Source organism: Oryctolagus cuniculus, chromosome 8 (genome assembly GCF_051225735.1).
Source record: "Oryctolagus cuniculus isolate XC-2025 breed Fujian yellow rabbit chromosome 8, ASM5122573v1, whole genome shotgun sequence".
Taxonomy (NCBI): Eukaryota; Metazoa; Chordata; class Mammalia; order Lagomorpha; family Leporidae; genus Oryctolagus; species Oryctolagus cuniculus.
In genome coordinates, this window is record NC_142874.1 from 2386155 (window position 1) to 2407259 (window position 21105).

At 42.2% G+C, this 21105-nt stretch overlaps 1 long non-coding RNA gene and 3 pseudogenes across 2 annotated transcripts; 2 read left to right on the forward strand and 2 right to left on the reverse strand.

Moving 5' to 3' along the window:
- Positions 1-751: 751 nt before the first annotated feature.
- On the forward strand, positions 752-2688 carry LOC138843363 (la-related protein 4B pseudogene; annotated as a pseudogene).
- Positions 2689-5609: 2921 nt separating this feature from the next.
- LOC149124796 (uncharacterized) lies at positions 5610-7732 on the reverse strand. The gene is made up of 3 exons (XR_016212499.1): positions 7171-7732; positions 6888-6983; positions 5610-6008 (listed from the first exon to the last, which is right to left on the reverse strand). It is a non-coding gene; the product is annotated as an uncharacterized LOC149124796 (long non-coding RNA).
- A 109-nt stretch (positions 7733-7841) lies between these two features.
- Positions 7842-21037, forward strand: LOC149124797 (NIF3-like protein 1; annotated as a pseudogene). The gene is made up of 4 exons (XR_016212500.1): positions 7842-8008; positions 8388-8619; positions 19709-20677; positions 20787-21037. The product of XR_016212500.1 is annotated as an NIF3-like protein 1 (transcript).
- On the reverse strand, positions 10529-10979 carry LOC100359088 (small ribosomal subunit protein eS26 pseudogene; annotated as a pseudogene).
- Positions 21038-21105: the final 68 nt, after the last annotated feature.

Sequence of the window (21105 nt, forward strand, 5' to 3'; positions counted from 1 at the left end):
CTCCACACATGTAGATGCTTAGAAGGGGACAAGTTTTACAACTTCGGCCTAATAGGAATTGGGTAAGGTTTAGCCTTTATAGTATTTGATGCTGTCCCTGCTTTACTAACATGATATGGATATTGCCATCTTATAATTTGGTCATTTTAAGAGTAGTTAATTTTGAAATTATTTCAAACTTACAGAAATACCATGAGTGAGTCCCATTCATTGAGAATGCCCAGTTATTATACTTTTAGCACTTTTGCCTCTGACCCACCTCAAGCTGGGCCCCTCCAGTGATCTTTTCTGAGAAAATGTGGGCCCTGTATTCTCATCAGAAGCACCATGGTTCGACGCTGGGCTCTGCTCAGTCTCCCATCCGCTCTATGATGATGCGATCAACTTGGTACTTAGTGAATTTCTGCCAGATTGATTCACACACAACCTTTTAAGGATGTATTTAGGTGTCTTCTCATGCGAAGGGAAGGAGTGTTGGGGATCCAGAGTCTCAAGGTTGAGACATTTTCGGTCCCAAAGGGGAAGAATCCGCTTTTGCCGCTGCACCGGCCCATGCTGGCCCTTCCTCCCTACATCCAGCCTGGCCCTGCAGTGCCGCCTCTTCCTAGTCTCCCTCCTCAGCTCTCCCTGCATGTTGTGGGGTCACCAGGCACTGGGGCTGCAGCAAGGAGCCCCCCAGAGGCCAGTGGGCTGGGGCAGGTGGTGCCAGCAGCATCCTGAAGTTTACATTAAACTTCTTCCAGTGGAACCCATGACTTCTGGTCAGGACGCTAAAGTTGTGGCTGAACTGCAGGCACAGCGAGGCCAAGAGGCAAGGACAGCTCTCATCTGATGAATGGTCCTGTATCTCAAACCACTTCTCAAACAAGTTCCATCCCAGCTTTGAGTCAGGTACCAACAACTAATGTTTCAGAACTAAGCCCTAATGCGAAAGTGTGGGGGACTCACGTTACATTTGGAAGCAAGTAGTGCAGCTGTCGGTTTGAGTGCTGCATGGGAGGAAACAGCTGGCCATGGTGCAGACTGCAGCCCGCAGGGATTGGATGTCAATGGTGATGGTGACAAAAGTCATGAGAATGCAGCATTACCAGATTTACCTGAGTTAAAACAGACACGAACGCTTTGGCTCTGGATCATGCAGAATACGAATCTCTACCTGAAAATAGTGAAACAGGAGGAAATGAGTCTCAACCAGAAAGCCAGGAAGACTCTCAAGAAGTACTTAAAAAATTGGAATTCTGTTTATCTAGGGAGACTCTTGCTAGTGCCATGTATCTTACATCACAGATGGATAGTGATTAGTATGCTCTAATTACAATGGTAGCTACCCTTGACTATATCAAGAAACTCAGTACTAGTGTGGATTCGATTGTTGAAGTGCTAAGATCTTTACCTTTAGTCCAGGTGGGTGAGAAGGGAGAAAAAGTAAGGCCAAATCAAAATCGTTGCATAGTAATATTGTGAGAAATATCTGAATCTACCCCTGTGGAAGAAGTAGAAGCACTATTTAAAGGAAATAATTTACTGAAATTTATAAACTGTGAATTTGCCCATAGTGATAATTGATTTATTACATTTGAAGCAGAAGCTGATGCACAACAGGCTTACAAATACCTGCAAAAAGTCAAAACTTTTCAAGGAAAACCAATTAAGGTGCAGCTAAAAGAAAGGCAATAGCTATAAACCCATTTTTGCCAAAGAATGGATTTAGGTCTCTCGACATGAACCTTTATACACAGCAGTGTTACACATCATTTATTTACCTCCACTATACAGTCCCCAACAACAGTTTCCTCTGTACGGCCTGACTGCCCCCAGACATTGTCAACAATGCGTAGCTATTTCAATCCACCCTTGGTAACTCTATTTCCAAATACTGGATTTATACATGGGTTCACGTCTCCAACCTTCAAGCCTGCAGCCTCTCCTCTGACTTCACTCAGACAGTATCCTCCCAGAAGCAGGAAAAATTCCTTTGCTATAGGAAGAAAAAGGAGGAGAAGTTTACAAGCAGCCAAACTCAGTCTCCAACATGACCAAAGCCTCCATCACAAACTTTGAACTGGGGCTGTCCAACTTCCCCCCATTACCTGGAGCTGCAGGCAATTTGATGACAGGACTTGTTTGAAAACAGGCCATCTAGCTTGGTAATAGGATTATCAAAGGAAAGGAGCCTCCATGCAGATACAAGTAGGAACGCTATTCCTGTAGTGGTCCCCAGAGAGCCCTCACTGCTGGCTTCTTGTGCTGTATCAGCAACATATGAATGATCCCCCCCAGCCCATTTACCTGAGGATCCCAAGGTGGTAGAATAGCAGAAGGAAACCCACAGTGTGGACAGACTCCCCCTGTCCTTACTACAACTGCGTGCAAATCAGAGCAGGTGCATGGAGCTGCCACAGAATTGCAAAAGCCCAGTTACGTGGAGATTTGTCAGAGAATGAGTGAAGAGCCACCTTCTTCCCCACTGCAACCCCCAAAAGAACAAAAGTCAAACCCCCGCAGTTGTAGGAAGGAGGAAGAGAAGCTCACTGCACTTGTGGAGAAATAGAGGGAGCCCCTGCCCTCAAGTCCACTCCCAGAGTCTCCAAAGACCAGGGAAGGCAGCCTGGGCACCGGCTCTCACCCCCAGCTGTTGGAAAGTGTCTTCAGAGAGGGCAGAACACTCCCCCCAAGTCTCCTCAGTGAAAATCCTATGTCTGGGAGGGGTTGCATAGAGCTGCATTAACCACAAATGAAACACTCTTCCCACTCAGTATGAGAATGAGCCACTGGTTAGGCACTTGCAGTGTCTGTGAGCCCCATGGAATGCCTGCAAGTTATTTTTTCTTCTGTGAGTCAGATTCTCCCCCTCTAAAAAAACTGTTTTTCAGGATTTAATTAATATAAACCTTATTTTTGGTTGGTGCTTAACTGGAGGTGATGTGTAAGTCTGATTTTTTCAGGATAGAAAATGCATTTATCCCAACAGATTCATGTTTTTTTATTAACCCTCTGTGTGGTTCTGAATGCAAGCTATATATAGTAAATTTTTCTAAATTAAGGGAACTATGCTGCTTTATTTTTTAAAATAATATTGATCTACAAGTGCATATCTCAGATGCTCCAGCAGATGGCGACCTTGGCCTCAAGGTGGAAGGGGGTTGGCAGTGTCAGGTCGCTGACACACTGGCATGGGAGCTGTGCTTTCATCTAAACTGTTAACAAGTGAGTCCAGCATTTAAAAATACATATAAATGTACATATAGGCCTTTTTGGATCCAGTGGGCAGAAAGAACCTGCAGAGCACACCCTAGAGAAACCTGAAAGCTTTGAGCTTTGACATCCTGCCAGCAAGTACCCAGCTTCTCCCCTCAATTGCAAGTGGCTATATACTAAAATCAATTCAAAACATGTGAATAGAACCTAAATGAAAATATACTTTGTTGGCCACTGACATGTTGCCAGTATGTTGTATCATGAAATGGTTTTGATCCCTGTGAGCTGGCTGCTCTGGCTCTTGGCCTAGTGCACCTGCTCCATGCACATTTCTGTCCGTGTTCCCCTGCCCCCAGGCACTCTATTGGAAGAGTCCTCATCTTAACTCCATGGGGATGTCTTCCTGAACCTCTGCATCAGCACATGGATTTAAAAGTTATGTAATGGTGAGAGAATGCTGTTTGTGGTTTTATGCCCCTCTTTGGCTGGTGGAGGACAAAAATTGTTGCTCTTTTTACCCCCAAGATGAGGGTCTCATTGATTCACTTCTAGAAGTGTTGTAAATTATTTGGTTTTAAAATGCCTAAAAGTATTCTCTTTTATTTATTTGACAGATAGAGGTATACAGTGAGAGAGAGAGAGAGAGAGAGAGAGACAGAGAGAAACATCTTCCTTCCATTGGTTCACTCCCCAAATGGCCACCATGACCAGAGCTGTGCCGATCTGAAGCCAGGAGCCAGGTGCTTCCTCCTGGTGTCCTATGCAGGTGCAGGGGCCCAGCACCTGGGCCATCCTCCACTGCCTTCCTGGGCCACAGCAGAGAGCAGGACTGGAAGAGGAGCAACCGGGACTAGAACCCAGTGCCCATATGGGGTGCCATTGCTGCAGGTGGAGGATTAACCAAGTGAACCACGGTGGTGGCCCCCAACATTTTTCTTTAATTATTCTAAGCAACAGACATTAAAATATTTCCTGCTACATGTAACCATACAGTTTATTCCATGAAATGTTATTTAACAAGATTGAGGTTTTTTTTTAATATTTCCATCCAATATTTAAAGGCTTGAATTGCATTTAAACTTGAAAATGACTTTGCCTTAACTTTTGTATAAGACAGCTTAGAGTTCATGGAGACACCCCGGGTTGGCATGAGTGGATCAGAATTACTCAGTTACTGTGTGTGTATTTTGTTGCTAGTTTTACTGAGTAAGCATACCATAGTACAAGAACTAGCAGTAGTTTTTGTAATATACCTTAAGGATCTTAAACAGTTGATCTTTTTTCTGATTGTTTAAAAATCCTGTAAATGCAAATAGTTGATACTGTATTAAATATGTGCACTTTGGGAGTGTGCTTTGCTAGTACAGTTGTAAATAATCAGAACATATTAATAAAGGTTCCCTACAGAGAAAATCTGATAAAATTACTGATATATTATAAATGTTGATGTTGAGCTGGATGTAGATATATTTGATGCTGTGGTTTGAATATTATTTTAATTTGTTGAGTTTTTTTTCCCCCTCTCATACTGGTGTGTTGAACTGATTTTGTCTCTTTGCTGCAAAAGGGAAATGGAAAGTTTTATTAAAAGATGTGAGATGTTTTTATACTCTCTTTCAAAATATGGAAATGCATATTAGTCATATTTAATGTGAAAGAGTTCTGAAGTACAATGTAGTAAGCAGAAACTGGTAGGATCTTTAAGTCAAAATGGAAAATGATCTACTAATTTGAATCATATATTACTAAGTGTGATTTACCCTACCAGAGGAAACCTCCATGGTGTCTCTCACTGTTTCCTTCAGAGAAGTAGTCATTATTCAAAGATGTAGAAATACACATATTGCTAATAAGTTTCAAATGCCTGATTAAGGAATGAGAGAATTAATTTCTTGGTAGCTGTCAGATCGCTGGACTGAAAACCCAGAAATAATTGACCTCTTCAAACGTAACCAAGAGATGCTGTAAACACTCAAAGGGCAAGCTCTGAGATCTGGGGCCCTTTGTGTCACTTCTTAGGAGCAGGTGCCAGGGTGTGCTCAGTCATCCCCATCCCCACACACCAGTGGGCTTGTAATAGTAAGTCCTTTCTCAAACGTGTGATATTTGCAGCATGATGTGTGTGTGTGTGATTAGAGCCAACTGTGGTTGGTTGGTTGCAAACTAAAAGGCTAGAGCTCAAGAGCTGCATGCAGGAGAGCAGTGGGCACATGGAGTGGTGTCAGCACAGAGAAGGGGCTGTGCTGGTGGGTTCTGCTGCCATCTGGATGAGGTCAGTGCACTGTAATTACCCCTTAGCCAGTGACCATCTGTTGCATCCAGAGCCAAAACCTTGCTCAGATGTGATTTTTATAGTAAAGGTGACATGCCAAATAACTTTTTAAAAAAAGATTTATTTATTCAAAAGTCAAAGTAACACAGAGAGAGGAGAGGCAGAGAGAGAGAGAGGTCTTCCATCTGATGGTTCACTCCCCAATTGGCTGTAACAGCCGGAGCTGTGCCAGTTGGAAGCCAAGAGCCAGGAGCTTCTTCTGTGTCTCACTTGTGGGTGCAGGGGTCCAAGGACTTGGGCCATCTTCTACTGCTTTCCCAGGCCATAGCAGAGAGCTGAATCACAAATGGAGCAGCCAGGTCTTGAAGCGGTGCACATAAGTGATGCTGGCACTTCAGGCCAGGGTGTTAACCCACTGCCTGATATTAAAATAGTGCACTCAGAGAATTTCATCATGACAGCCCCCATTTTGGACTACACCTTCAGCACTGTAAGTTTCTACAGCACCAGCAGCAGTGTGGGCCATTAAGGATTCTTGCTGGGAGAGATAAGAGGAAACTTTCAGCATCAGTGATCCATGCAATAGCAACACAGAATTTCTGCAAATAATTTAAATCCATAACCATCAGCTTTGTTCAAAACTTTGTTTTCCATAACTGTGAAAGTGAAATTAAGGGAGAGATTTGAGACAGAATTCTTAAAGATATGTGAAAGAAGGTTACTGAGTGGTACATAAAAATTGGCAAACCCACAGCAGCAGGTTTTATATAAGGAACAGATCACCCATCAACAGCTCACTCACACCATCAGAGTGCCCAATCTTGTCTTCCTTCTCATCAGCTTCACCTCCACTATCAGCAATTTTATTCCTGTTTTAGAATTTAGGCTCTCTTTAGTTCAATTTGAAGGTATAATCAGAGGATATCACTACTCCCAATCTAGTTAATACCAGCAAGCAAAAATACAGTGTCTTCAGTGTCAAACACCTTTCAGTATTATGCCAAACTTATTAAAGAACATGATACAGGAATTTTTACAATGATGAAATAATGAAAATCATTAGAGCAATTTATCAGGTTTATAGTGCACACAAAAATAAAGTGTTGTCAGTCTGTCAAATGTAGAGCATAGTGTGCAAATTGCTTAATATTGTCAGGGATAAGCGAAAAAATTAAGACAAATCATGCTGGGTAAAAGTATATGGAAACAAGATTTCAGCAGGCAATGTTAAGCAGGGAAGCACCACATAGAAGTATGGAATCATTGTTTATTCAATGGATGCACTATTCTGGGTTTGCAGCTGGGAGGTAGAAATACACTTGGAGATGCAGAGGTGCCTTATCCTCTTCATGATGAGTTTTACCCAATCAAGACAGTATTCTTAGTCATTCTCACATGGAAGCAAGTGTCTTTTTACCTTTATCTCAGCTGTGGGCTCTTTCAATTATGCTTCAGCCAGTGCTGGACTTAAGTATCCTGCTAGTGAAGCAGATTTTCTTTCTCAGAAGAGCTGCTGGAGACAACAGTGGGGAATCAGAAGTCAATGACTGTGAAAATGTAATTTACCCTACAGAGCCCTCTAGTGGTGAATAGTCACATTCAAATGATTCATGACCCATTATTATAGCCCAATGAGGACCACAGTAACACTCAGACCTCCCAGAGTTAATTAAACCAAAGATGCTCTCCAGTTAGCATACCTTCTCTCACTTGTTATTGAGAGAGGTGCTTGAGGACTTAATCTAGAATCTAGGAGTGCTTTCTTGTCAGATGCTTTGACCCCCAAGAGGAGAGTTCTTGCACACAGTAATCATAAGCCTCTGTCCCTGGTCCATGTCCTTGGATGCAATGTGCAAGAATCATGACACAGAAAAATTAACAGAAAGAAAAAGAAAAAAAGAAAGAAAAAGAATGAAGAAAACAAAAAGAAATAAAGAGGAAGAAGAAAAAAGAAAGAAGAAAAAGAGAGAGAGAAAAAGAAAGAGAAAGAAAGGAAGGAAGAATGAAAGAAAGAAGAAAGAAAAAGAGAGAAAAAGACAGGCGGGCAGGCAGGAAGGAAGGCAGGCAGGCAGGAAGGAAGGCAGGCAGGAAGGGAGGCAGGCAGGCAGGAAGGCAGGCAGGCAGGCAGGAAGGAAGGCAGGAAGGCAGGAAGGCAGGAAGGCAGGAAGGCAGGAAGGCAGGAAGGAAGGAAGGAAGGAAGGCAGACAGGTGCTGGGTCTTAGTCCACCTGAAGGAGGATGGACTGGGTCTGAAGAAAGGTAAGTGTGCCACTTGCCCATTCCCCAGCCTCCCAATCCCAGAGACAGTCACTAGACGCAGTGGTGAGTCAAGTCAAGCAAACAAGAACCTTTTAAAGCCTTTTAAAGCACAAGACCACATGATTACTGGGGCAGGGCATAAGGGCCAACCAATTACTTAAAAGGTCATTTTACAGGGCGCAGTGACTCCTGTTGCAACTTTTTACAGGACCAGCCATATGTCTGTACACATCATCAGTTGTCACCAACCCTGATGCTGCGCGGCCAATCAGCTTTGGTGGTAAATGACTTTGGGCACCGCCCACCTTACTTCCTTTGGGTGCCATCTTTGAATTGCCACGTGTGCGTAATTTCCCTTCAGCCACCATCTTTGAATTGCCTCCTGTGCCTAATTTACCCACAGGCAGGAAGGAAGGAAGGCAGGTAGGCAGGCAGGCAGACAGGAAGGAAGGCAGGCAAGAAGGCAGGCAGGAAGGCAGGCAGGCAGGAAGGCAGGGGGTAGGCGGGGAGGAGGGCAGGAGGGCAGGAGGGCAGGAGAGCAGGAAGAAAAAATTGTGTTGTGGTGCAACTCATGGGCTTACCATAAATTTAGATAAAGTGGGGGCCTGTGCATGCCACAGTCATTAAGCCTCTGCCTGTGGCTCTGCTATCCCATACAGGTGACAGTTCATGTCTCGGCTGCTCCGTTTCCAATCCAGCTTTGTGCTAATGACCTGGAAAAGCAGCGGATGGTGGCCCAAGTGCTTGGACCCCTGCACCCATGTGAGAGACCCAGAAAAATCTCCTGGCTCCTGGCTTTGGATTGGCCCAGCTCTGACCATTGTGGCCACTGGGGAGTGAACCAGCAAAGGGAAGACCTCTCTGTCTCTCTCCTGACTTTCTGTCAAATAAGTAAGTAAATATTTAAAAAAATAGATAAAGTGAATTTTTTCTGTATAATTTCTGTTCTATAAAGTAAATCAGAAATTAGAGACTAAGCATAATTGGTTTTCCAATGTTCTATAAATCAAAAATTTACCTCTCGTAGATTCATGCAGTAAAATTTACTTTTTCAAAGAGGGACAATTTTAACAAGAGCCTTCAAAGAATTTTCTATGATGAGCCAAATTCACTATTGTCAGAAAAAATTAGTAAATTTTAGGAAGGCCTATTAGAATAAATCAGATATGCCTTCTATTCACATGACTTTGTGAGATTGAGAGTGCTTTGTTTCAACCTTTTTTTTTTTTTTTTTGACAGGTAGAGTTAGAGAGAGAGAGACAAAAGTTCTTCCTTTCATTGATTCACCCCCAAATGGCTGCTACGGCCAGCGTTGCACGGATCCAAACCAGGAGCCAGGTGCTTCCTCCTGGTCTCCCATGCGGGTGCAGGGCCCAAGCACTTGGGCCATCCTCCACTGCCTTCCCGGGCCATAGCAGAGAGCTGGACTGAAAGAAAAGCAACTGGGACAGAACCAGCACCCCAACCAGGACTAGAACCCATAGTGCCAGCGCCACAGGTGGAGGATTAGCCTAGTGAGCTGTGGCGCTGGCCTGTTTCAACCTTTTTCTACTAGGCTGATGAATATTGTCACTTGAAATGTTTTCATTTAAAACTAAATTCTAATTACCAATAATCAGTCATTCAAATTAGTACATGATAATACACATTATTTTTCTTTTAGTACATCATAGTGAGAAAACTGCAGTAGTACCACATTTATAGTCTGTTCTGGAGTCCTTATTAAAACATTTATTTTTTTCTCTTGAATCTGTTCTGCTTTCTTAGTTTTTTTTTTTTTTAATTATTGATTGACTTATTTGAAAGTCAGACTTTTCAGAAGAGAGAGAGGGAGAAAGAGAGCGAGGGAGTCAAGGAGAGTATAAAGTACTGTTTGAAGATTACTTTTACAGTTAATTCTCATGGTACAACACATTAAGGACAGAGGTCCTACATGGGGAGCAAGTGCACAGTGACTCCTGTTGTTGATTTAACAATTGACACTCTTCTTTATGATGTCCGTAATCACCTGAGGCTCTTGTTATGAGCTGCCAAGGCTATGGAAGTCTCTTGAGTTCACAAACTCTGACCTTATTTAGACAAGGCCATGATCAAAGTGGAAGTTCTCTCTTCCCTTCAGAGAAAGGTACCTCCTTCTTTGATGGCCTGTTCTTTCCACCGGGATCTCACTCACAGAGATTTTTCATTTAGGTCATTTTTTGCCACAATGTCTTGGCTTTCCATGCCTGAGAAACTCTCATGGGCTTTTTAGCCAGATCTGAATGCCTTAAGGGCTGATTCTGAGGCCAGAGTGCTGTTTAGGGCATTTGTGATTATATGAGTCTGATGTGTATCCTACTTCCCATGTTGGATCATTCTCCACTTTTTAATTCTATCAATTATTATTAGCAGGCACTGATCTTTTTTATATAATCCCTTTGACACTTAATCCTATATTTATGATCAATTATGAACTTAAACTGATCACTTTAACTAGTAAGATGGCATTGGTAAATGTCAACTTAATAGGATTTGGAGTCCCATGACCTATAGCAAGAGAACAAGTTTTTCAAATGCTGTTTAATTAAAAGCATATCTATGGGGTCTTGTATATTTTATCTTATTTAATCTTTGAAGTACACCTCTACTTATGGATTGAATTCTTAATTCCATGTGAGGAGAAATGTAGGTCAAAGTTTTAGTAATATAACAAAATTGCCTTGCAAAATATAACATGGCAAGAATTTGCATTCATGTGTACTTCTTTTCAAAGCTCAGAATCCTAAACATGTACATCTTTAGGGGTACATATCAGATGCAATTTTTTTTTACATAAACCATAGATTCCACTTTATTTTTCCAGAGAACAACTTTTCTTCAGCCCTTAAAGATTACACTCCTTACATGGGCTTTGGTGGAGGCCGTGGGGCAGCACCAGCTGGTCTAAATCGCGGAGGTGGCGTCCGGTCCTTGTGGGCTTCACGAGATCAATTTCTGACCACCTTGCTGTGAATGGCGCAACTCACACAATAATGCAGCTTCACATACAGCTTGGGAAGCACATAGGCATCGAAAATGCTCGCTTCGGATACGTCCCTGACAGCCGTGGCCCCCACTATGTTGCGGATTATGAACTTCTTAATGGCCTTGTCCTTGGGCACACAGCGAGCGCAGTTAGTGCAGCGAATAGGCTGCACGTGGCCACGGCCCTTTTTCGCACGGCCGTTGTTCCTTCTTCTCTTTGTCATCTTGGAACCGAGGACCTGAAAGAGGGCAATTTTTTTTTTTTTACAGGCAGAGTGGACAGTGAGAGAGAGAGAGACAGAGAGAAAGGTCTTCCTTTTCCATTGGTTCACCCCCTAATGGCCACTGCAGCTGGCACGCTATGGCTGGTGGACCACACTGATCCGAAGCCAGGAGCTAGGTGCTTCTCCTGGTGTCCCATGCGGGTGCAGGGCCCAAGAACTTGGGCCATCCTCCACTGCACTCCTGGGCCACAGCAGAGAGCTGGACAGGAAGAGGAGCAACCAGGACAGAATCCGGTGCCCCAACTGGTTCTAGAACCTGGTGTGCCAGTGCTGCAGGTGGAGGATTAGCCTATTGAGCTACAGCGGCACCCAGATGCAAATTTTATCTGGAATATCACCTTCTAGCTTATTCACACTATTGTTCTATATGAGTCATTTGTAGTACTGCAAGGGGATTCCCCCTCTATTGGACCCACTTCCAATAACACCAACCTCTTATTCATATTTTCCAGTTCACTGTAGTTATTCATTTAATCATACATTGAAAAAGACTCTAAATTCTCATTCACCATGTCTTCTGGTTAAGGATGTAAACTTGGTAACTCCAAACATTTGCAGATCCTGTGGCTACATCTGACAGAGCATATGACTAGTGTATTTATATTGGTCTAATTAAACTCATCTTTACAAAATCACTTAATATATGTATCTGTCTATATCTAAAAGTTACACAATTTTTTGTCCATGAATACTTCATATCATCATGCATAGATTGAATATTTTCACATATTCACATCACCATTCACTGTTCATGTGGAATGGATAATATGACATAATGTCTCTACTTATGTCATAAGATTTATACATAGGGGCTGGCACTGTGGCATAGTGGGTAAAGCCACTGCCTGCAGTACCAGCATCCCATATGGGAACCAGTTCAAGTCCTGGCTACTCCACTTCCAATTCATTTCAATAATAATTTTATTTTGCACATTGAAATTGAAGTGTGCACCCAACCACCACTCTCTCCATTCATCTTCTCTTCCAGTTATGATCATAAGGACATCTATATATTTCCAAGATCAAAGAAAATTAATTTTTCTCCAGTAAGGTGATTATTTAATTATTCTTTAGCTTATTTTCAGTTTTCTCTTATTTTTAATTCAACTTTCTGCAAACTTTTTGAAGTATGCTTCTTATGTTGGTTGCTAAATAATATGAGCCTGGCACTGTAGCATAGTGGGTAAAGCCACTGCCTGCAGTGCTGCAATCCCATATAGATGCTGGTTCAGGTCCTGCCTGCTTCACTTCCCACTCAGCTTTCTGCTATGGCCTTGGAAAGCAGTGGAAGATGGCCCTAGTCCTTGAGACCCTGCAATCATGTGGGAGGCCCAGGAGAAGCTCTGGATCCTGGTTTCAGATTGTCTCAGCTCTGGCTGTTTGTAGCCATTTGGGCAGTGAACAAGTGGATGGAAGACTTCTCTCTCTCTCTTTCTCTCTCTCTCACTCTCCCTCTCCCTCTCCCTCCCTCCCTCTCCTTCTGCCTCTCTGTAAATCTGCCTTTCAAATAAAAAATAAATATTAAAAAATCCTTCCCTATTCTCATTAGAGAACAGACATGAACTAAATTAAAAAAAAAAATAGGGCCGGTACTGTGGCACAACCGGTAAGTCTGTTGCCGGCAGTGCTGGCATCCATATGGGCACTGGTTCAAGTCCCAGCTGCTCCACTTCCAATTCAGCTCTCTCTATGGCCTAGGAAAGCAATAGAAGATGGCCCAAGACCTTGAGCTCCTGCACCTGCTTGGGAAACCTGGAAGAAGCTCCTGGCTCCTGGCTTCAAATCAGTGCAGCTCCAGCTGTTGCAGCCAGATGGGGAGTGAACTAGAGTGTAGAAGATCCCTCTCTCTCTCTGCCGCTCCTTCTTTCTCTGTGTAACTCTGACTTTCATATAAATAAATAAATCTTTAAAAAAATTTTAAAAATAAAAAATTAATAGTCTCATGGCTTTCTAAAGTTCTGTGCACTTTTCTTCTCTTTTTTTAAATTAACATGATATCCTCCAGAAGCTAGTGTTCTGTTTTGTTTTAAAGATTTATTTATTTAATAGGCAGTATTACAGAGAGAGGGGAAGAGGCAAGGAGAGGGGGGGAAATAGAGAGAGATACAGAGAGAGAGAGAATATTCCATCCATTGGTTCACTCACCAATGGCTGCTATGTCCAGGGCTGGGTCAAGCTGAAGCCAGAAGTCAGGATCTTCATCCAATTCTCCACATGAGTGTACACTCTCAAGTACTTAGGGCATCTTTTGTTGCTTTTCCAGGCATATTAATAAGGAGTTATCAGAAGTAAAGCAAGCCAGGACTAGAATCAGTGTCCAAATAGGATGCCAGCACTCCAGGCAGCAGTTTAACCTGCTAAGCCACACGCTGGCTCTCCATTTTCCTTCTCTCTTTCCTAAAGATGAGAAAATATGTATTGATCTATTTTCAGTCTTAGTCTGTTTGGTGTTGTTACAAAACCAGTGTACAATGTGTAATTTATAAAGAAAAAGTATATCTTACAGTCATATGAGAAGTCCATAATCAAGAGGCCCCATCAGGAGAGGGCCATATTCCTGTAACTTAACTTGGCAGAAGTCATTACTGGTGAGAGAGAGTGTAAGAGATAAAACCAGTGTACAATGTATAATTTATAAAGAAAAAGTGTATCTTACAGTCATATGAGAAGTCCATGATCAAGAGGCCCCATCAGGAGAGGGCCATATTCCTGTAACTTAACTTGGCAGAAGTCATTACTGGTGAGAGAGAGTATAAGAGATAAAACTTATCACCTCAAGGTCCTTTCAAAATTGGTGTCAATCTATTCCTGAGGGTTGAAACTATTGTCTTGGGGATTTTTTTTAAGATTTTGTTCATTTGAGAGGTAGAGCTACAGACAGAGAGAGGGAGAGACAGAGAGAAAGGTCTTCCATCTGATGGTTCACTCCTCAAATGGCGACAATGGCTGGAGCTTGGCCAGTCTGAACCTAGGAGCTAGGAGCTTCCTTCAGGTCTCCTATATCAATGTAGGGGTCAAAGCACTTGGGTCATTCTCTGCTGCTTTCTCAGGTGGCAGAGAGCTAGATTGGAAGAGCATCAGCCAGGACATGAACTGGTAACATATGGGATGCTAGCACCACAGGCAGAGGCTCAGCCCACAGTGCCACAGCACCAGTCCCAGGTATTAGGTTTTCAATACATCATCTGGGATGATACATGTTAAAGTCAGACCATTTTTAAAATTATATTGCATTTTTATTACTATTCCAATTTATTTGGCCTACAAGTAGGATTTTTTATTGTAGTTATTCTATTTCACAGCTATTGAGATTAAATGTCAGTTTTTAATTTTTTTAATTTAAGGTAAACAGATTTCACGTATTTCATATATACAGATTTAGGAACATAGTGATACTTCCCATCTTATCCTCTCTCCCACTCATACATCCTCTCTCATCCTTTCTCTCTAATTCCCTGTCTTATTTTTCCTTAAAGATCTATTCATTTTTTATTTGAAAGGCAAAGTTACAAAGACAAAGGAAGGAAGAGACAGAGAGAGATCTTCCATCCACTGGTTTACTCCCCGCATGGCTGCGATGGCTGGAGATGGGCTGGTCCAAAACCAGGAGCCAGGAGCTTCTTCCAAGTTTCCCACGTGGTTGCAGGGGCCTAAGCCCCTGAGTGATCTGATCTTTTCCAGGCACATTAGCAGGGAGCTGGATTGGAAGTGGAGCCTCTGGGACTGAAACTGGGCACAGTTCTCCGCACTACACCACAGTGTCAGCCCTACTTCTCTTACTTTCTACACTGATCTACTTTCAGTGGACTTTTTACTCTTAAGATTCACCTTATACTAAGTAAAGAGTACAGTACTGTTGTTCAGCAGTAGAGACAAGGGCTGTAAACAACCATAAACTCTCAAAATATCAATTTCACTCCTATACATTCCATTTTTTGCTGCTCTATTAGTTACCACAGATCAAGGAGAACACAGGTATTTGTCTTTTTGGGATTTGCTTATTTCACCAAATTTAATGGTTTTCTATTGTATTCATTGTGTTGCAAAACAAAGGATTTAATTATATTTTATAGCTGAGTAGTTGTTTATTATATATACATATATATGTATGTACATATATATATATCACATTTTTTTATCCAGTCATCAGTTGATGGACATCTAGGTTGAATCCATATCTTAGCTATTGTTAATTGAGCTGCAATGAACAGGAGGATACAGATAGCTCTTTCATATGCCTATTTCTTTTTTTAAGATTTAATTTATTTGAAATACAGAGTACAGAGAGAGGTAGAGACAGAGAGAGAGGTCTTCTACCCGCTGGTTATTCCCCAGATGACTGCAATGGCCAGAGCTGCACTGATCTGAAGCCAGAAGCCAGGAGCTTCCTTCAGGTCTCCCATGTGGTGCAGGGGCCCAAGAACTTGGGCCATCTTCCACTGCTATCCCAGGCCATAGCAGAGAGCTGGATCAGAAGAGGAGCAGGCAAGACTAGAACCGGTGCCCATATGGGATGCCAGCATTTCAGGCCAGGGCATTAACCTACTGCACCACAGTGCTGGCCCCTCATATGCCTATTTCATTTCACTTAGATTAATTCCCAGGATTGAGATTGCTGAGTCATATGCTATATCTATGTTCAAGTTTCTGAGGTGTCTCCATACATCTCCCACAATAGCTGTGCTAGTATATTTTCCCACCAATAGTGGATTAAGATGCCTTTTCCCCACATTCTGGCCAGCATTTGTTGATTGTTGATTTCTGTATGAGAGCCACTCTGACAGGGGTGAGGTCAAACCTCATTGTGATTGTGATTTGTATTTCTATGGTGACTAGTGATACTGAGCATTTTTCACTTGCCTGTGGTTTTTAAAATTTTCTCTTTTGATAAGTGCCTGTAGAGCAGCTCACATTGGTTGCCCAGAGAACCAGCTGTATCCTGTGCCTTCTTATGCAGTCACAGAGTTTCCACAGTCTCAGCACACAAGGCTCCCACTGTCAATGGGTGCAGAGGATTTGCTCCACCTTGCTAGACTGTCTCATTCACAGAGAGGCAGAGACATTCCCAGAGCCTCAACAGTTTGAGCACTGGAGCCTGTGACATGTTGAGAGATTGGGGGGACCTCAGTAATATGTGGGTACACAATTTGCCCAGCCAGACTCAAAGTCAGTAGGAAACATGGAGTTTTCCTTCTGTTAGAATCTCTGGATCACACACATGTACAACAGCCACCAACCAAATGCTTCCTTCTCCCCACAAGTTGCAAGTTGCATGCATTCAAGCTGCTGCCACTGGTACTGTTAGTAGATGGCGTCTTGTCTCAGCCAGGTGCTGGGCATGTGCACAAGAGCTTCTGCAGCTTCTGTTTCTGTCCAAAATGGTGCCCACCTCCTCTCAACTGGTTATTGGGCACCATTGCTTAGTGAATGTAGTGAGAGAAACATGCCCCCCTTGTTTTTTACTGGGTCAGTGGGTACACTTTCCCCTCAGAGCTCCAGGCCAGACTCACATCAAAGTCTCCCTCTGTCTATATCACCAGTGGTATGGGTTGCTGCAGTCTGATCTCAGCTCACTCTCCAAAGCTGGTGCTTTCTCCTCCTCTTGGCTGCTGGCATCATGTTGTGTTTGTGTTCATGCTGCATGTCTGCATCTTCCACACTGATCCATGGTGTTTCTCTTCTGTAGAATTTCCACTGCAGTTTTCTCTAACTCTTCCCCAACAATGTACTTCCAACATTTTTTGAAACTAGTTACCGCTAGTATATGTGCTTCCCTATTCCACCATCTTGGAATCCTCCAACATGCATGCTTTTTATGGAATTTTAGGTATATAAAATCTGGAGATACTCTATTGAAACATGCTAACATGGCATCCCAAGGGTATCCCTGTATTAAGAGGAACATAGTTAATATCATTGAATTATTTTTCCATTGTTCAGTTCTTAGTGACACATGATCTTTCTTTGGAATTCTGTAATTAATTTGGGTAATAATTCTTAAAATTATATTATCTTTACTAACAAATTTTTTAAAAAATCAGTAGCAAATGAATGTCTTCATGAAACTAAGTTGTGTTTAATCTTTACCAATTAATAAATTGTGAGTGCCCTTTCAAGAATGTCTTTCCAGCCTGTAATCATGGGTAAAACATTATTCTTGCAGAGGGAGGTTTATTGTTTTTGTTCTTCCAGCTTATATATCTGTTATTCTGTATACATTTCTATCATAATCTTGTTTTGCACAGTAGAATGTAGGTACAATCCTGACCAGTTCTCTCACTACCACCTTCTTTCACTTTCTCTTCCAGATATAGATCTATTGACTTCTACATGTCTACATGTTTCTAAGACCAGAGAAATTAATATATCTCAGTAACTTGCTTACTTCATCATTCCTCAGCTCATTTTACATTGTGCTTTAGGACCTTTATGAAAATTTGTTAATTAAAATGGGAAGGCAAACACAACATTCATCATTAGAGAATGCACATGAACAAGATAAAGTTGGCATGGTTGTAAGACAATAGAGCCATGTAAGCTGAGAGCAAATTAGTATCTTGTCTTTCTCCCATCCATGTACTAACCAGGCCTGACCCATCTTAGTTTCCAAGATCAGATGAGATTGGGGGTGGGAGGTTCAGGGTTGTATGGCTTTAGACAGTCTCTTGTCTTTCTGATGCTATACCAAAAAGATATATTTGTTACATTTCAAATTAAAAATTAAGAGGAAATTTGCTAAATACCTATGAGATGTATTCTGAAACAGAACCTTTATGAGTCATAAAGATGATGTTGTGCATAGTGTTTTAGTTCAAGGCTGGAAATAAACACTCAATATGCTGCAGAGCCAAGAATTATCTAGTGTTAAAATATAAACAGGGGTCAGTGCCATGGCTTAGTCAGTTAATCCTCCACCTGTGGTGCCAGTATCTCATATGGGCACTAGAACCTATATGGGTTCTAGTCCTGGTTTCTCCTCTTCCAGTCCAGCTTTCTGCTGTGGCCCAGGAAGGCAGTGGAGGGTGGCCCAAGTGCTTGGGCCCCTGCACCTGCATGGGAGACCAGGAGGAATCAGGTAGCTTCTGGCTTCAGATCAACACAGTGCCATCCGTAGCTGCCATTTGGGGGCTTAACCAACAAACAGAAGGAAGACCTCTCTCTCACTGTCTAACTCTAGCTGTCAAATTAAAAAAAAAAGCATAAACAGATTATTTAGGTTATTTTGGAATTGCTAAAACAGTATGATCTTTGAGAGCTTTTTGGAGCCTGTACTTATGTATAGATAAGACCAGGAGTGTGTGGAGGACAGAATCTATTGTGTGGCCTTAAATAATCCTCCATACATTTCTCTCAGTCTATTAATGTAGGTTGCACAGAAATTTTTTAATGTTATATTTTCAGGCAAATCATTCTATTATACATTTGAATTTTAACCTACTCAAATTAGTCTTAATTGAAGCCCTGAAACACTTACCAGTAACATAAATTATAGTCAGAGCCAAAGGCTATTCTCTAATCATTGCATTAATTGAATCTTTTGTCATGTCTAAAAAATACTTTTATCTTCAAGAGAAAGGGAGCTAGGAAGAATGAGACATACAGGTATAAAAACACTTTTTTGCATTAATTCATTCCTCAACACCCACAGCAGCCAGACCTGGGCCAAGACTGAATACAAGAGCCAGAAATGTAGTCCCAGTCTCTCAGAGGTGTGATAGAAGCCTAATTAATTGATTCTGGAAGTCACATCCAGGCACTCTAAAGTAGAACTAGGGTATCTTAATAGGCATCATAGGCCGGTGCTGTGGCTCACTAGGATAATCCTCAGCCTGCGGCACCAGTACTCTAGGTTCTAGTCCTGGTTGGGGTGCCGGTTCTGTCCCGGTTGCTCCTCTTCCAGTCCAGCTCTCTGCTGTGGCCTGGGAAGGCAGTGGATGATGGTTCAAATGCTTGGGCCCCTGTACCCACATGGGAGACCAGGAGGAAGCACCTAGCTCCTGGCTTCGGATTGGCACAGTGCGACAGCCGTAGTGGCCATTTGGGGGTGAACCAATGGGAGGAAGACCTTTCTTTCTGTCTTTCTCTCTCTCTCTCACTGTCTAACTGTGCCTGTCAAAAAAAAAAATAGGCATCATAACCACTACACTAAATGCATAATGCCCATTTAAATGCTTTTCTTTGTCATATTTGAAAGTACTATATATGATTTTCCCCTAGTAATTCCTCTCTGTTTCTATCATAACTCTACTGATGGTTTCTTGTATTTTCCTCCTGAAACCATCTGCTTTCTCCTTAACATTCCCCATCTAGGTATTCCCTCTAATCTCCCATTCATCCCAATCTCTGATTCTGCCTGACTGATTTTTGCCATCTGTAATCAGACACTTCTCTTTCCAGTATGAACGTCTTCCATGACCTTTAGACTATAGTTCCTTCTCCATCTTGAATGCTTCTTTGTAGCTGTTCAAATAATACCTCACATTTGATGAATCTCAAATGAAACCTGCAGCATTCATTCTTCTTTTTTATTTGTATATGGTATTAGTACAAGCCAGCCATGTCTTAAATCAACATAATGGGATTTTTGTTGGACTCCTCATTTTCTATCAGGTCTAATTTCAGATCTTTCTGTTTCTTTGGCTTTAAATTTGTAAACACATTTTTTTCATTACTTGATTTTATTTTTACACTAGGTGGACAGAAAGCAATCCTCCTTAATAAAGTTGACAATTAGCTTCACTCAGAACATTTTTAGCAATGCACGTTAAAAATTCGTCTTACAAACTGTTCTGCAATCCAAATATACAACAACTTGAAAAATTATGTTTAGAAAACAAAAGCCAATGTAAAAAGACAGATTAAAGGCTATGGAGATGTACCTGGACTCAAATTGAGTTTTGTCCAAAAATTGCTGTATGTTGTCATGTTGCTTACACCTGGTCCCCATGACAGTCTGGTTTATGTAGTCTCTGAACTGCAATTCTTCCTGTTCCTTCATGGGTCTGAAGACTCTCATTTCCTCCTTGAATGACTTTGCATCCCTGTCTTCTGCTGAGAGTTGGGACAATGTTGGATTGCTGGTGGAACCAAGCCCACCACAAACTATAAATACACTCTTCCTGACCAATGACTTGACTGAGCAGGTGATGGAGGAGGCTCTGCATAAGAAGGCAGATCTCATCTTTTCCTACCTTCCACCTATTTTGCTACACATAAAGCATTTTACCTGGATGTTCTGAAAAGAGCGCCCGGTGTTCTGGGCTTTGGAGAACAGAGTTGGCATCTACTCTCTTCACACAACCTATGATGCTGCACCCCAGGCATTGAAAAACTGGTTTTCCAAAGGGCTTGGAGCCTGCACATCCAGGCATATAAATCCTTCCAAAGCTCATGGCTATCCTATAGAGGGAACCACTGAGTACAATTCAACATTAAGCATACCCAAGATATGGACAAAGTTGTGTCTGCAGTGAGAGAAGTTGAAGGTGCTCCTGTCACTTCTTTTTCTGCTAGGATTGATGAGGAGAAAAACAAGGATCAGCCTGAATTGTACCGAGAAGTCTTTGATACAGGTGGTGGCTCAGCTCTCTCAAAACAGATAACTTTACCAGAGAACTGAAATTCTGTCACTTCAGAAGCCTTTGCTCTACATACTGGAATGGGTCGATCATGCACCCTGGATGAATCTGTTGCCCTGGCAACCATGATTGAGTGAATCAAAAGACACCTCAAACTAACTCATATTAACTCTTGGGGTAGGAAGGACCTTAGCATCATGAGTCAAAGCTGTGGCCCTGCGTGCTGGTTCTGGGAGCAGCATCCTGCAGGATGTGGAAGCAGACCTGTACCTCACGGGTGGGATGTCCCATTATGATGGTCTGGATGCTACTTCCTAAGGAATAAATGCCATCCTCTGTGAACACAGTAACACTGAATGAAGTTTTCTTTCTGACCTTTGTGATATTCTGCGTGACCACTTGGAGAATAAGATTAATATTATCTTGTCAGAGACAGACAGGGATCTTCTTTGTGTGGTGTAAGGCATACAGAAACATCAAGATGATACCACCTACAGATTGCATCTCCACTC